Genomic DNA, 16,849 nt, shown 5'->3' on the forward strand with positions numbered 1-16,849 from the left:
TATTTTTTGAGTGCTGTGTCTCCACATTAGAAAGTCTCTGATATAGCTACCTCCAGAAAGCTCGCAGCACAGGACGCGTGGCGGCCTGTCAGTTATCTATCATAGCGATCTGGAGCTATCTCTGCAACCATTACCTAAACTAACTTCATTTGAATGCCTTGCATTTAAATCTAAGTCCCCTTCTCCTGTGCTGTTCCTCCTCATTTATCGACCACCAAAATCAAACCCATCACTGAGATGTCAAATCTTTTCACAACTTTCTGCACATCCTCTGCCAATGTTATAATTTTAGGTGATATGAACATCCATGTTGACACCCCTCCTCCCCTTTTGCAGCTGAATTTCTTCTATTTTAATTTAAAACAACTTGTTGATGTCCCCACGCACACCAGGGGACACACCTTGGACCTGGTCATTACAAACTCTGCCCCCTCACCAACCTGCAGGTGTATGACCTAGGTGTGTCTGATCACAAGGCCATTTCTATGGATCTGCAATCCCCATCCAGCCTCTCCCAAGTCTAAGCGGAATATGTGTTTCAGAAACCTAAAAAACATAAACCCAGAACTCTTGGCAGCAGACTTTCAACATCTTTCCACACACTTTTCATCAGCCGACGAAGCAGTGGACTACTACAACAGCCATCTGAGCAGCCTCCTGGACCTCCATGTCCCTGTTAAAACCAGAACAGTCACCTTCACCCGCTCAGCTCCCTGGTTCACAGATGGGCTTCGTAAGATGAAGGCAGCAGGACGGCGCTATAAAACCTCTGGCCTCACTGTCCACAAACAAATTTACCGGGAGCAACAACAAAAATATGCACAGTCCCTCAAAGATGCAAGGTCTCAGTTTTACTCCGATGCCATCAGAAACAGTCCAGGAAATTCCAAGCAGCTTTTTTCCACTGTCAATCACCTACTCAAACCACAACCTCCCACCCTAACTGTTTCTCCAACGAATACTGTCTCGCAACCCCTAAACTGCTTTCCTGAGGTTTCATCAGAAGAGGTGCAGAACATCATCAGGAAGATGAAATCCTCCACCTGTCCCCTGGACCCTCTCCTAACCTCCCTGGTGAAAACCCATATAACTGTCCTAACCCCCTTGATTACCGCTGTTATCTAGCCTGACGAGCCACTGGGCACTCACCGTTCGCAGTGCTCAGTCCGAGGGGCGGGATAATCAGTTGTCTTTCAAATTCCCTCTGCACGCAATAGGACAGCGGCAGCGCTATGAGTCCCATGCGTTTCCCACCAGCGGAGCTAGTTGGCTAGTTCAAACGTTTGCCAACTTAATAAAAGCTTAACTCGTGTCACACTGTTCGCCAGCAGCAACATCCATCTTATTTGTTTTCAAGTAGCAGGGAATTCAAGCCAAACCGTTGCAACTCTGCCATCAATCATTATGTTAAGCCCACCTAACGACTCTATACACAATTTAATTGGCCTGATTAAGTTTCTTGTCACCCCCCTTGGCCAAATCATCAGCCGTCACAAAATGTCATTCCACTGCTATGCTGATGACACACAGCATGTAAATGCCACAGCTGCAAACCCATCCTCACAGTCATCCCCATCAAAACTCACCACCTGTCTGGAGGAGATAAAGGTATGGATGGAGCACAACTTCCTCCAACTAAACAGCTCTAAAACTGAAGCCATACTGATTGGCACTCCTCACCAGACCAAATCATCATCCATAACCAGCATCACCTTTTCTGGCTCCAACATCCCCCTCTCATCCACAGTCACAAATCTTGGTGTAAAAATGGACTCCCAACTCACTTTTGAAGCCCATATAAATCACCTCTGCAAGACCTCATTCTACCACCTCCATAACATTTCCAAACTCCGCCCCATTCTCTCCCTCTCAGATGCTGAAAAGCTGGTTCATGCCTTTGTCTCCTCCAGACTGGACTACTGTAACGCACTTCTCATTGGGATCCCTAGCAAGAGTCTGCAGAGGCTTCAGTACATCCAAAACTCTGCAGCTAGGATCCTGATGAGAGTGCGGAAACATGAGGGTCATTCCGTGTCAAATCACCCAGTGGCTGGCAGGTCACCCTCTCCCAAAAAATCTGAAATAAAAAAAAAACACAGGTGTTTGTAGACCAAACCCATGCATAAATCTTAAATAGTATATCTGTATCACTAATGGTTCCAAAACTACAGCCCTTTGAAGTTTCAAGTAATTTTAAGCATTGTGGTGAACAATCCTTTTTGTTCAACTTCCAACATTATTGGCTCTTTTGGTATTGCACACACATTAGTGAAACTATGTGACTAGAAGTACATTTTCCTGTTGAATTAAATAATCCAAACAAATCAGGTGTATCTTGTGTGATTCCCCCTCTGCAAAGCTCTGAAAATGGCTATAAATTCATTATGTGAAAAAACATCACCACCTTTGAGGGCTTGTCATTCAAAAAGTATGTGACACAAATTCATCAGATTTTTTTCCCACTCATGTATGGATTATAAGGTCATGTCCATGCATTAACTTTGGTTGTTAACATTATCATATTGTCAAAGCATTTTTATTAAATTGGGCTTGATTTTCAAAAAGCCCGTTTTCATCTTCTCATTTCACCACGTGGACAGTTAACAAGATTTTTTAAAATTTTACCATATATCATTCTGTATGTGAGGATCATCTGCCCAAAATTTGGGCTTGTTGCTGAGTTTCTTCATTGAGATAAGATTTTTTACAAATATTGTCTATAAATCCACTGAATTTGTTCTTTATCTGCAGTACCACTCTTTTAATACAATGGAAGTCAATGGAAGAGTAAGAGTCACTTGTTTGCTGCACACATCCAATCTAAACACACAGCTTATGGTTCATATGGTTCAAGTAAAAAGGGGTTTCTAAAATTCAGTGCATTGTCAGATGCAGAAAAATCAATACTAAAGATTTATCATCTTTTTACAAATGCCTCTTGGATCCACGAGTCCTCAAACCTTGTTATGAACTTGTGATGTATACTTGTGATGGAAACACACATGGTCATCTTCATCAAGTGAAATACCTTGATGAACTGAATTTTAGAAACCCATTGTTTCTTGAATATGTTCCACCTTCTTTCCCAGATCACATGGAGACAAAGCACTGATCTCCATCTTGATGCTCTTTGTCTATGTATCACAGAGGACTGCATCCCATACATATGACGATGAATATAGACTTTGCCTAACCAGCTGGCTAGAAATTATTAAAGTACTCACATAGGCACTGATAGGTTGAAGCTGGTGTAGAAAACTCATTACAAAGATGGTAATTATGCTAAATCCTCTTGCTGCATGTATGATGACCAGTCAGTCTTATGTGTGTATAATTTACTTGATCAGTTTATTTTCTCTAAATAAGATTTATGTATGAGTAGATTGTTGTTCATGTTGCAATAATTATTTGGACCAATTCAACTATGAACCATAAACTGTGTGTTTAGATTGGATATGTACAGCAAGCAAGTGACTCTCTTACTCTTCCATTGTATTAAAAGAGAACCACATGTGGTTTTGCAACGATTAGTGATACAGATATACTATTTAAGATCTATGCATGGATTTGGTCTACAAACACCTGTGATTTTTTTCAGATTGTTTCGGAGAGGGTCACCTGCCAAATTGCGCTGAAATTGGGTGATTTCACACGGAATGACCCATGAGCATGACATTACCCCCATTCTCCACTCACTCCACTGGTTTCCCGTCTCCACCAGGATTGAGTACAAGGTTTCCCTCCTCACTCACCAATGCATCCATGTACATGCCCCCCCTACCTCAAAGAAATGATCAACCCACAAAACACCACACGCTCCCTCCGCTCAACTCACTCAAACCTCCTCCACATACCCAGAACCAGACTCAGGACCATGGGAGATAGGGCTTTCTGTGCTGCTGCCCCACGTCTGTGGAATGCCCTCCCTGACAACTTGAGGGCACCACAATCCACTGACCGTTTTAAAAAAGGTCTTAAGACATTTCTTTTTAGCAAAGCTTTTGGTCCCCTTTAGATGTTTTTTAAAACCTTTTCTTTTTTCTTAAACTGATCTTTTTTGTTTTTAACCTGTAGCACTTTGAGATCTACTGTATGATGAAAAGTGCATTATAAATAAAATGTATTTTTATTATTATTATTTTTATTAATTCACTAATACTCGCCTACGAAAGGATTGCTGGTTCTGCTCCTATTTACTTCTGATGACAACTTACCCCTTGGCCGCTGCGTTCCTCCAGGGAAAATCATCTGGCACTGCAGGTCCTACACACATGGCAATCTAGACTATTCTCATTTGTACTGTAGTTCCCTGATGGTGGAATGAACTACCAAGTGCTCCCAAAGCAGCGGCATCCCCAAGAAGCACCTGAAGACCCAACTCTTCCAAGAGTTTCTCCTCTCCTGACATATTTAACTCACCCAAAACACTTAACATGCACTTACCATGCACTTTATTTCTTCTGCTACCTTCTACTTACTTCTTCCTCCACTATTTGGTTTGATTAATACTTCAATTTAATAATAATAATGTCATATTAATTCAATTTAAACTTCTGCACTCTCTTCCTCTGGTGAGGGTGTTTATTAGTTACACTCATTTGCAATTTAGCTTGAACGTTAGTTTTCATTTTTAAGTCACTTTGGATAAATGTGTCAGCTAAGTTGATACATGTAAAATGCAAATGTGTGCTGAATATTTACATGTGTGAAAGAAAAATGTAATAGGTGAAATTGAAAATAGGCTTTCTGTCTGTGTCAAGTGCAAGTGACCACTAGATGGGGCTGTGGTAAAATGAATAGTTTAATAGTTAATTACAGTGCATGAAAATGCACTGTACTGTTCTTCCTAGGCTTCTTATTACAGTGCATGAAACGCGTTTAATGCAGCTTCAACCGTTTAACGTAGAAACTTCATTCAAACTATGTTATGTAGGTCTTACTTGTGACATAGGGGCTTTGTATTTTTCATCTTTGTAACTTTTATACTTTTTAAACTATTAATTAAAAACTATTCAAAATTTCCCCATAGACTTAACATTGCCCTTTATGACATCACAGCAATTAGAATCTTATGCCAGTTGGCCAGGCCAGAGCCATATAAAGGTAGAGTTGCGACAACTCCATTGACGCTAATGTTCCATTTTTTTCCAACAATGGCAGCTAATGGAAGCCTCAAATAGTTCCCGGAAGTTAAGTAAGGGATAATGTATGTATGTTCGACCTGAAGGGACTTATTTTCTGATAATTACCGGCGGACAATACATTATCCCGCTTATTACACGGCTACTTGCCAAAACGAGAAAAGAAACCTAACACAATGAATCTTTAAAAATGATTTTGCTACCGTTTCGTGTCTTCCGCTGACAAAATAAATAGTTCGCCACACAGATAGAACTTGACAATTTCAGGTGTTGCGTGGCAACGTCTTACTACCCTTTCAATGAAATTCCATTGCGCGAACGGAATTCTTGCAGAGGGATATGAAAGACGTTAATCAACCCATTGCCATTGACAGCGGTGATTATATAGGCCTACTTTGCCAGTGATTTATATATATTTAACATAGGACCGAACGTTGGGAAGGCCCATTCATGTGAATGGAACTTTCTGCAGCACTCTTAAGAGCTGGGTAATAACAATTAATAATAGCAGCAGTGCAGTTACAGCAGTATAGACTGTTTGTAGCCAACATTTCAGACTCCGATTTACATTCCTTTGCCTCATCCGAATAATAATAATAACAGTAATAATAGTAAAGTAATAGTAGGCTAATAGCCTAATTATAATAATAAATGATTTATGTATCGACTATGACTTTTCTGTTGCTCAGTCTTTATCAGTTCCTCATCAAATAAATTAAAAAAGGCTAAAAGCCCAATAAATGTGCCACACGTAATAGCCGAATATAAGATACCCCTTGCCAAACCCATTTCAATTAGGCAGCACTACACCACCACGAACAAGCTGTCATTAAGTTTTTGCGTTTAGTAGGCCTACAACTTTTATGACGTGACGTTTCTTGGGCATTTAACTTCACCATCACGTCAAGTTGTAGGCCATGCTCATCTAGGCTATGGATTTAAGTGGCTTAAAGGCAGCAAAAGTGGGATATAGTGCAACTGTAGGCTATTTAATCGTTTGATATGTGGATAACTTTCAGTGGACTAAACAAAAGGTAAAGATTTTGTTATCACAAGGCTAGCTAGTTCGTTATATGGCGAAGCATATAGCCAACTTTGTTTGCAGCAGTGAAGCTGAGTTTGTTGTTAACATTGTTGGTAACCGTCAGGGAATTTAACCCCAACATATAGATACAAGAACCACAACACGTAGTATGGCTTTGCCCACAAACTCTGGTACCAAGAGGAGAGCCTGCTAATGTAAGGAAGAATTCCTCACACCATCTGTCTCTGACTCTGCAGCCCAAAAGCTGTGTCTTTTATTGTACAGATGCACACAGAAAATAGGAAGCAAGACATAGCGACTTCATTGTGACATACTCTTATCTCACCCACCCACACACACAGACAGGGTGCAGTTCCTGTCTGTCTGGGTGCACACTTAACTTGTACTCTCTGTTCTTAGAACTCAGCACAACAACATTTAACTTGAACTCTCTGTTCTTAGAACTCAGCACAACAATATTTCTGCTTACACCAGGGGTCTCAAACACCCGGCCCGCGACGTATGTCAAAATAATAATATAATCCGGCCCTTCAGACTATTTTTAATTGCGACAAACAACGATACTGATTAAAATAGAAGATAGTTCCAAGTACGGTGACACATCTCATTTGTAGGCCTACTCTGCTCCACTATGTGCTAGACATCCAGAGCTTCATTCAAACCCAAAATCGCTGCGCAAAGTTTTCAGGAAATACTTGTATTAAGCTACACGCGAGAAACACAAAGACGTGCATTTGTAATGACGCGTAAGCGATGCAGGCCAGAGTGTTGCATAAATTGAAACAGAAATTAAGCAGAAATAGGCCTACACCAAATGTTGAAAAACGTTTACGTGTGATGAAATCTTAGGTAGGCTATTTGTTATTCACCTATTCTAAATCTGAAGAAGAATATCCTTCTGCAGATTATGATCCATCGTCTATTGAATGGAGGTGCGTCTGCGTGTAGCTTATGCGACGGTGTCCACTAAGCATAGCCTACCATGCTTATTTCGACCCTCTGCCCAACATAGCTTGGAGGTTGCAGTGGTAATCGTGATGATAGTGTCCGTAATGGATGTGGTACAGACAGCAGGGCTAGTAGAAATAGGGCTCTAAACTACAAAGTCACCCGCAATATGATGCGAACTTCATCCAGTGGCAAATTAGATGGGTACATTTAGTTTTACTCAAAGATTTTTACATTTACAGTAGGACCTTATCTCTGACCACTTTCAAGCAATGGCCTTTTGACATTTTGATATAAAAATTCAATGGTGTTGCTTTCTTATAGTTTGCCAGGTTTAAAAATGTTAAAATATTTTTATTTATAAGCTAAGGTTTTTAGCACAGGTGTCTAAAACTAGATAAAAACACTTGCACTTTCTGTTTGCAGTTTTGTGTGGTATTTGAAAAAAAGAACATTGCATTTTCAGAAATAGCCGGCCCTCCAATCAGATGACGTTGGTAGAATTGGCCCCCAGCTCATTTGAGTTTGAGACCCCTGGCTTACACAAATGGTTATACAATGATAATTTCCTTACAGTAACGTAAACGTTTCTTCAGTTAGGAGCAGTAGCCTACTGTTTTTTTTAATGTTGCATTTATTTTCATTGGCAAAAGCTAGCCTAATATGCATGAGAACCTATATAGATTTGAGGGAGCTGCAGCTGTTCGCATCAGCACGGTAATTTTAACACAGCAGACACTAGCCCAGTGAAGGATCGTGTAAACCCCATCCCTAGAAACCAGTTTCAAACCAAGCTTGCGCTGATATGCATGATCACTGATCAAATTGCTATTTTCTGACAGGATGAGCACAACCATGCAGGTTCTCTGAATCTCAAGCTTTTTAGCCTAGCATCTTAATGCTGTATTCACAGCACGGTGAATGACAAACGGTGACAAAATGCTGTTGTTTATGAGTTCATAGCCTGGTTATTTATCAAGGACTATATCACATTTTATATGTTATTATGATCACTCGCATCGCATTACCATGGGGTTACTGTGTAGGTAATAGGGTTGCCACCTGTCCAGGATTTTCATGGTCTGTCCAGGAAAATAAAAATAAAAATCCTGGACACTGAATGTATATCAGTTACATGTCCTCCTATGTATTTGTTTAGCCAAGAGCAGAAAGCAGCAGAGGCACAGGCTCAGCCAAGCACAAGCAAAGCACACACCACACTCTAAGCGATCAGGTAAGCTGTTTGACACTACACCTTACATTGCTACATTAGGTTATTCTTACAGACTGAACATTTGTTTTTATTCCACATAAGCAAAAAAGCAGAACCTAATTATGTATTCCCCCTTTTTTCTCAATACTGCCCCCAGGTGTCCACAACTAAAAAATGTTAAAAATATAACAAAATAATAAAGGTCTGCTATTAAATAAAACAATTAACTAAACAAATAACTAGAAATTGTCCTTCTTACTAATTTTAGCTATACAGTTGTCGCTTAGAATGACAGTTTTTATCTTGGGTTAGATGTGCGAAAGGCGCCGTTGCTTCCAAACAAAAAGGTCGATTGGATGGTCAAAATGTCCAGGATTTTTGTCAGACACAGGTGGCAACCATAGTAGGTAATGCTACGGTTAACTTAACATGCCCACCATTACACTGGAGAGATGTTAGAAAACTTTAAAACTTTTTTTTTATTCTCCCGAGACGCTAGCTACTTAAGGTAGTTCGCTCATTATCTCAGATCAGTGAAGAACTACCAGAGAAAACGTTGGGGAGCAAACTCAAACAAGTTAATGTTAGACTTAGACTAGCTGTGTTACAGTTTCTCGTTGCAAAATTAAAATCTCCATGCGCTTTTGTAGGCTACACGCAATCTCAAAAACACTGTTAACAGCTCTTGAGTCACGTAGGTCATTTTTTTATAACGATAATTTAGATAGGCCTAGGCTACACTTATGGGGTGGGTGCTATTGCGTTTTCTAAAGAATCTCCCGTCTTGGTTTTGTACAGAAATTAATATTAAGTCACACATAGGCTAAAAGGGAGAAAAAAAGGTCACCTTCCGATATTTAGCAGGCTACGGTCTGGAATTTAATTTAATATTGTTGTAATGGTAGGATAACTACACAGTTTACACAATAATTACACTGTGTTATAAATATTGTATTTCAATGCATTTATTGTCTGTCAATTACCCAAAATTGTGGCTCTGTCTCTCATTAAACAGTAGCTTATTTAATGCATTCTAATCCATTGTCAATCACTTCCGGGAACTTTATGAAGTTTACATGAACCACGTAACCTTAACGAATTTTGAACACCCATTGTTGCAACTCTACCTTTATATGGCTCTGGGCCAGGCCACCTGCATCAACTGTCAGTTTCAGGCTTTAAGCATACAGTCTCATTCTATGAAGACTACACATTCTGTTCAACTGTTTCCTCTGTCCACAACTGTTTCAAAATAAAAGTCCTTGCTACAATAATTCCTTATTAAATAATTTAACCATTTAAACTATCCACCTATTTAACTGTTCAGTCATTCAACTGTTCAGTCATTCCACTATATTAAACCTCATCTACCTAGCAAATAATTTAACCTTTTAAACTATCCACCTATTTAACTGATTCCATCAGTCATTCCAACTATATTAAAAGGTCTCATTCACCGAGAAACCGTTTAATACTTTCCTCTCCTTTCGAAATACTATAGCTCATTCCAAGTTGCATGCTGCACGTGAAAATGATCCTCCATTGCCCGCATTAGCCAATGAAAAAAAATACACGGAAAAACAAGCGAATCAGAAAGAGCCCTTCCCTGTGACGCTGCAGGGAAAACAATAATTCATGGCCTCGCCCACCTTGGCTTGTGACCGCCCACAGGAAGACAGGAAGATTTTGCGGCCAGAAGATTGTCTCTCTGGAGGAAGAAATGGTTGGAATTTATCGTTGGAACACCACCACCGTATAGTGCAACATTAGTTCTGTGTTCCAATTATTTCGACCACACTCACTTATAGTTAGCAAGTGGTTTTGCATCGATGTTCTGAAAACCTCGATCTGTACCGTCACGACGATCGACCACCAGGGAGGTATTTCACAAAGGCAGAATTAAGACATCCAAGATAAGTGATAAAGCGAGGTTTGACATAGCGTTGTCTGGTCATCCTAGCTCAACTCGTTTCACTAATGCCAATCCAGGATGAGTAGGAGCGACTATGTCAAGCCAGGTGTAAGTAATTCAGGATATGTGCGCGTTCTCGTTTCTGCTCCAAAGTGCCCACGGTTGGAATAAAAAAGACGCGGAAAATAGCGTTATTCACACAAAGTGAACAACCGCTTTTGATATAGACTAACAATGAAGTAAAGTTGTCCTTTTTGGAATGGGGAATCATGGCTATTTCTGTAAAACAGCGGGAGTAGGCGTGGTAGACCAACTGAATGCAAATTTACGTATGCACCCACGTGTGAGTGCTTCCTTGTCTCTGCACGCAACGTCATTAAGAAAGCGCTTGCCACTGCAAAGATGCACATAGTATGATATACCTTAATATTATAGTTGAAAATACCTCCGAGAACTTGCCCCTCCACTTCCAATTAACTACAGTAGGCTAGGCTATTCATCAAACGTCTATCAATAAAATAAGCAAACAAAGAGTACCTAGGCCTATGTTAATAATTATAAGGCTATCACAATTAAAATAATAACTATATGGTAGTAGGCAGACAATCTGTTTTGTTTTTCGAGCAAATACATTTAGCAAATAGTTTATAAATGGAATAAAGCTCCTTAAAAATTAGCACGGAGGTCTGATGTGAATGACAGCTAGCTGAACCAATAAGACGACATAATTACCATTAGAATTAACTAAGCTTATTGTTAGCCTGGTCCCGACCAGGCTAGGTGCAGAGAATAAATCCCCATGGTAACTTATGTGCCATCTCTTTTGTGAAACCAAGTCAAGGCTAAATTCATCCAGGATAACCTAAAAAACCCCAGCTTAATCCCTTATCTAGGTTTTGTGAAATACCCCTCAGCTCACAGGCTGTACAAACAAACTTTTTCACCTAACGACTGTTACAAAATAGCATGTTCATATTCTTCACGTTAGCATGCATGAAAAGGGCACAAGCTAGGCTTAGGCTAGCCTATATTACAAGAAGCCATAGATATATATACTATGCGACAACTAAAAGTTGTCGCCTTGTCGACTGCTGTTCATTGGAACGAATGCGTCAATCGAGACGCCATCTTGCCGCGGTGGCCCACTCCTCTATAATGCATTAACGTCAATCTGAGCAAAGATCACTAGCGAAAATAAAATCACCATAAATCGTCAAAATCTCAAGCAATTATCTAGTTTTTTGGGTTGTTCCAACTGACAGTTGACATATGTATTTATGGTCGAGTCTAGAGAAAACTAAGCTTTTGATGATAATAAAGATACATTTTAGGCCTACCCGTCTACATTTACTTCCGTGCTTTAACGTGGTCTGCTACTTCATACACCAGTCGTTACTTTTTTAATCATGGGCCAATGCTATTGGCAAACGAGATGTAGTTTAATTCACAAATGACAAAGCCATGAGAAAAGTGATTTTCTTACGTTTCAACAACAACGAAACCGAGTTTGCCATCATTTTGAGAAGTTCCCAAATTTGTCGCTAATCGCTAAAAAGGTTTTCTGTCGCTGGGGATGGCCAAACGTCGCTAAATAGGTAACACTGACAATACGGGAGAACTAGCTTAGAGCTTCAGATCCCCGCTACAAGATGGCGGCGGTGTTGACGCATGCTGAGAAGCCGAAGGCGAATATATCATAGACTACAGTCTATGGTATATATATCTATGACAAGAAACCAGGTATGGAATGTTTTTTGTGCCAAAATTAAATAAATTAGATGTATCGCATAGCGGTACAAAATATGACCGCCGCTCAGTCCTGTACATCCATTCCGCGAAAAAATAAATCATATAAATTAATTTGTCTCCATCTTCTACTCCATCCCCCACTCTTGAAACTTTTGTGTATGCTTGTTAGGAATGCGTGTTTGCGGGCCGCACACAAAGTAGCCTACTGGCGCTGCAAAGGTGATAGTCCATGAGCCACAGGGGGTCGTCACTACCACTTGGGGGGGCAAATTCTCACTATATTTTTCTGAAAGCTACATATCTCTGGAGTATAAAATGGTATGATAGCAAGTTGGATCTTGTAGCTTTGTGGCTGTACAGACCTTCAAAGTTGACCTCTGATTTGAAAAAAAAAGGAAATTCCGCCTATTGGCTTTTTTTGTTAAAACACTCATAAGAGCCTAGCCTGACGTTGTCATACTCAAATTCTAGTCAGAATATGAGTCTGATACTGCTCCATTGGGACGTAATTATGGGGCGTGCTTCAACCGATACAGGGGGGGAATGCCTCTGCACTCAATTGGATAGACCTAACCAATCAGACCAACAAAATAGCTTACCGTGAGGTGTAGGAAGAAAACACACGAACCATCCTTCTGCTCCTATATCCCCTCCGTTTTTAAAATAATTATGTTGAGCAGTGATATGCTACAAACATGTTAAACAGCTGGGAAAGGCTGTCGCAAATCCCTCGAACAGGTGGTCAATCAGAGATTTCAAACGAACGAGGGAACATGTCGCAATGCAACAGCGCTGTTTTCCCTTGATGAAAGTGAAACCACCAGTTTTCGCACATCTCAACTTTGGCCAAAGTTTTCAGAAATAATCGTTTTCAGTGATACAAACTCATTAAATAATATGAATTTTCCATATGGGGTCTTAAAAGCCATGTATCCTTCTAGCCACAGCGTTTTTGTTTCAAACATAAGCCTAATCTAAGCGTGCTCAGATGACGTGATAGACCAAGCGCTGTTGCTCACCTGTCCATCATCATAAAGCCTGATTTGATTGGTCTGCCTGATTTAGGGCGAGCATACTTGCCCCACAATGGAGCAATGCCAGACCAAACTTTCCGTGGGGTGGGACTAAGTTCGGAATGGCACCCAGGCTAATAAGAGCCCAGAAAATAATCCAAATCTTATTATTACTGATGCATATGTGGTGTTTGATGTTTGACTCATTATGTGATTTTGCTCTTCATTTTGGTTGATAAAATTCAAGATTTATGTGCAAAAAAAGGCTAATTGAGAGTTTTCAGAGCAACATGTTATGGCAATACCTGAATGCAGACCTTATTGATCATTACTATTCTACCTTCCTTACTTTCAATTGTGAGTTGAAATTAATGTTAAATGATGACATACATAGGTCTGCAGTACAAATGTTTTTTTTAAATTGTAGCTGAAACAAGTACAAAGGATCTTTAATCTATTCATTGAATTCATCGTCAGAACAGGAGCACAGAGGATGCCATCTCTATGGCTCTTCACTCTGCCCTGTCCCACCTTGACAATAGCAACACCTAAGTAAGAATGCTGTTCATTGACTTCAGCTCAGCGTTCAACACCATCATCCCCTCCAAACTGATCACCAAACTCTGGGCATCAATACCTCCCTCTGTAACTGGATTCTGGACTACTTGTATTGCATTCATTGTGTCTACACTTGAGATAAATAAGTTTGGTTTTTCTTTTATCACATACACATATATTGGTAGATGTTTTTTCTTTACCTTGACATGTTTCAACGTATATTTCCGTCTTCATCAGAAGGTCACACGGTGGAGTAGTGTGACGCGTTTTTATCAGCTGATGTTGTTACAGAGGTGTGATCCACCTGTCAGTTTTTTGACAGGTGGACCACACCTCCAGCTGTCAGTCAGCCGCCCCCCAGGACGGCACTCCAAGACGGCTTTCCTATTTCAATCGCCTTCTTTATCCAGCGGTGGTATCGGTTGTTCTCCTGCTTAATGACTCTGGCATGCAGGAGGTGTGGTCCATCTACCAATATATGTGTATGTGATAAAAGAAAAACCAAACTTATGGATTCTGGACTTCCTAACCAACAGACCTCAGTCTGTTAGGTTAGATAATCGCACCTCCTCAACCATCGAACACCAGTGTACCACAGGGATGTGTGCTGAGCCCTCCTCTACTCCCTGTTCACCTACGACTGCACACCTGTACATGGCTCTAACACCATTGTCAAGTTTGCAGATGACACTACGGTGATTGGGCTCATCAGCAAAAACAATAAGACGGCCTACAGGGAGGAGGTCCAGCACCTAACATCGTGGTGCACTGATAACAACCTGGCTCTCAACACCAAGAAGACCAAAGAGCTCATTGTGTACTTCAGGAAGTCTAAAGCTAGCACACACACACCCATTCTCATCAACAGGACTGAGGTGGAGCATGTCACCAGCTTCAAGTTTCTGGGTGTCCACATCTCTGAGGACCTCTCTTGGACCCTCAACACCTCTACCCTGATCAAAAAGGCTCACCAGCGTCTCTTCTTTCTGAGGTCCATCTGTCTCCTCAGATCCTGGTGAACGTCTACCGCTGCAACATCGAGAGCATCCTAACCAACTGTGTCACAGTTTGGTATGGCAACTGCTCTGCCCCACGACCGGAAAGCACGGAAAAGGGTGGTGAAAACTGCCCAACACATCACCGGTTCCTCACTCCCCTCCATCGAGGCCATCCAGGGCAAGCGATGGCGCGCATCATCAAAGACTGTTCTCACCCCAACCACAGACTGTTCACCTAACTCACCTCCGGGAGGCGTTACAGGTCTTTCCGTATCCGAACCAGCAGGTTCAGAGGAAGCTTCTTTCCTGTGGCTGTCACCCAACTGAACTCTAGCTCTGCATCCCGGTGACATCCAACAAACTAAGCCCCCCCATCACCCCCTGCCCCGCCCCCGCCTGATGCCTCCTTGCCTGTGCCTGTTGAGGTGTCCACGACCATGGCAACCTTGACAGGGACAACAAGGAGGCGGACATCCCCTAGCCCCCCCCCCCCCCCCCACAACTGCACTACCCTATCCCACCCATCTATCCTATCCATCTATTTATTTACAAATGTACATACTGTAATCACACTATACTGTACATAGCCATATTCTACTGCTTTTCATCCTGCACATACACTTATTATGACCGCCGCGCAGCCCAAATTTCCGTCAATGATTCCCGGGACACTGAAAGACCGGGGTACACAAAACTTGGTGGGCATGTACCCCCACATGGATAGCATGGAACCGTCATTTTTCGTTTTGATCTGTAGCCCCCCCGCTGGACTGGACCCCCCGAAAGGAGGGTAGGGCAGACACAGTTCTCTGTGAATATCTTGAGAACTGTAGGGCCTAGGATGACAATTTTTAATCCGTATGTTTGCCTCCAGGGGTCATGTTAACCCATTCCATGTGCACACATGTGCAGAAACAGATACAAACGCACACACATACATTTACAGTAATCATACGTATGAAACATACTCACACAGTAGACATATGTACGCATGCATGCACATGCACAAACACACATACGCAGGCAAACACACAAGCACGCACATACACACACACACACACACCCACACACATAAACATAAACTTGTACACGCACACATGCACACAATTCAAGAATTTTTCCCCTCATCTACTTCCTGAATTTTTTGGTCATTGATACCGGGACACCGAACCACCGGGTACATGAAATTTGGTGGGTATGTAGCCCCACTAGACTTTTACGGAAAATTTTTCATTTCGGCCCCCGGGTCCACACCCGCCCCCCGTGCTGGGCCCCGAACCGCCAAAAAAAAACAGTTTTTCCTAAATAACTACCTGAACCGTGGCACTGAGGATGAAGAATCTTTATGGTATGTTGGTCTCAAGGGCCCACATCAACCTGGCTCATAATCACTCATTTGTGATTTGCATCCCCCCCCCCGGTAAAAAATGAAAATACAATATTATTCTGCTTTAATCGCCCCTATCTTCAGTTAAGATGTTCAGAACTGCACCAAATTGTATGTGTATGATTGACCTGGCATTCTCTGGGGTATGCCAAGTTTCGTAGAATTTCATCCATGGGGGTCTAAAAATTAGGTTATGTGTACATTTAGTGACTGTACACTCATTGGCCTGTAAATGGCGGTGCACACATATACACATGCACACACACAGGCACCCACATATTATCGGTATTAGAACGGCCGATACATAATTACAAATTCAGTAGGATTAAAAGAAAGCCAAAATAAATATTCATCATCATCATCATGGCTGCATTTTTCAGTATTGGCGATAAGTAGTCGCTTTGTCCACTAGATGGCGCATCTTTGCAGTGAGACGTAATTTTGTTGGAAGTTAAAAGTGGGTTGGAAAAAACAATGGACGCTTCCTACAAGGACTGTAATTTACCGCAGCGAACATCTAATAAGGATAGGACGATGTTCACATGAAGTGTAATTCCCATTTCTTCTTGAAGCCGAAATAAATCTGAGGATGTTTATCAGACATGCTTGGTTTTTACTGCAGGTACGTTAATCTTGTAATATCAATAAAGACCTAGGTAATGTTACCATTAGCGTTGGTTGAGTGATGGAGGCCCATTTGATTGATTGCATTTGTAGAAAACTATAAATGCGGTTATAACCAAGCAAATTGATAGCAGCACTGTTTGTATCTTTCGACTGTCATTTATTATCAAAATCATTCTGTGCAATGGAAGATTTACCAACGTTACACCGGTCTGATACAGGTTTGCCTATACATGCGTGAGACTGAGATGCCTGTTTATT

This window comes from Alosa alosa, chromosome 5 (assembly GCF_017589495.1).
Source record: "Alosa alosa isolate M-15738 ecotype Scorff River chromosome 5, AALO_Geno_1.1, whole genome shotgun sequence".
Lineage (NCBI taxonomy): Eukaryota > Metazoa > Chordata > Actinopteri > Clupeiformes > Clupeidae > Alosa > Alosa alosa.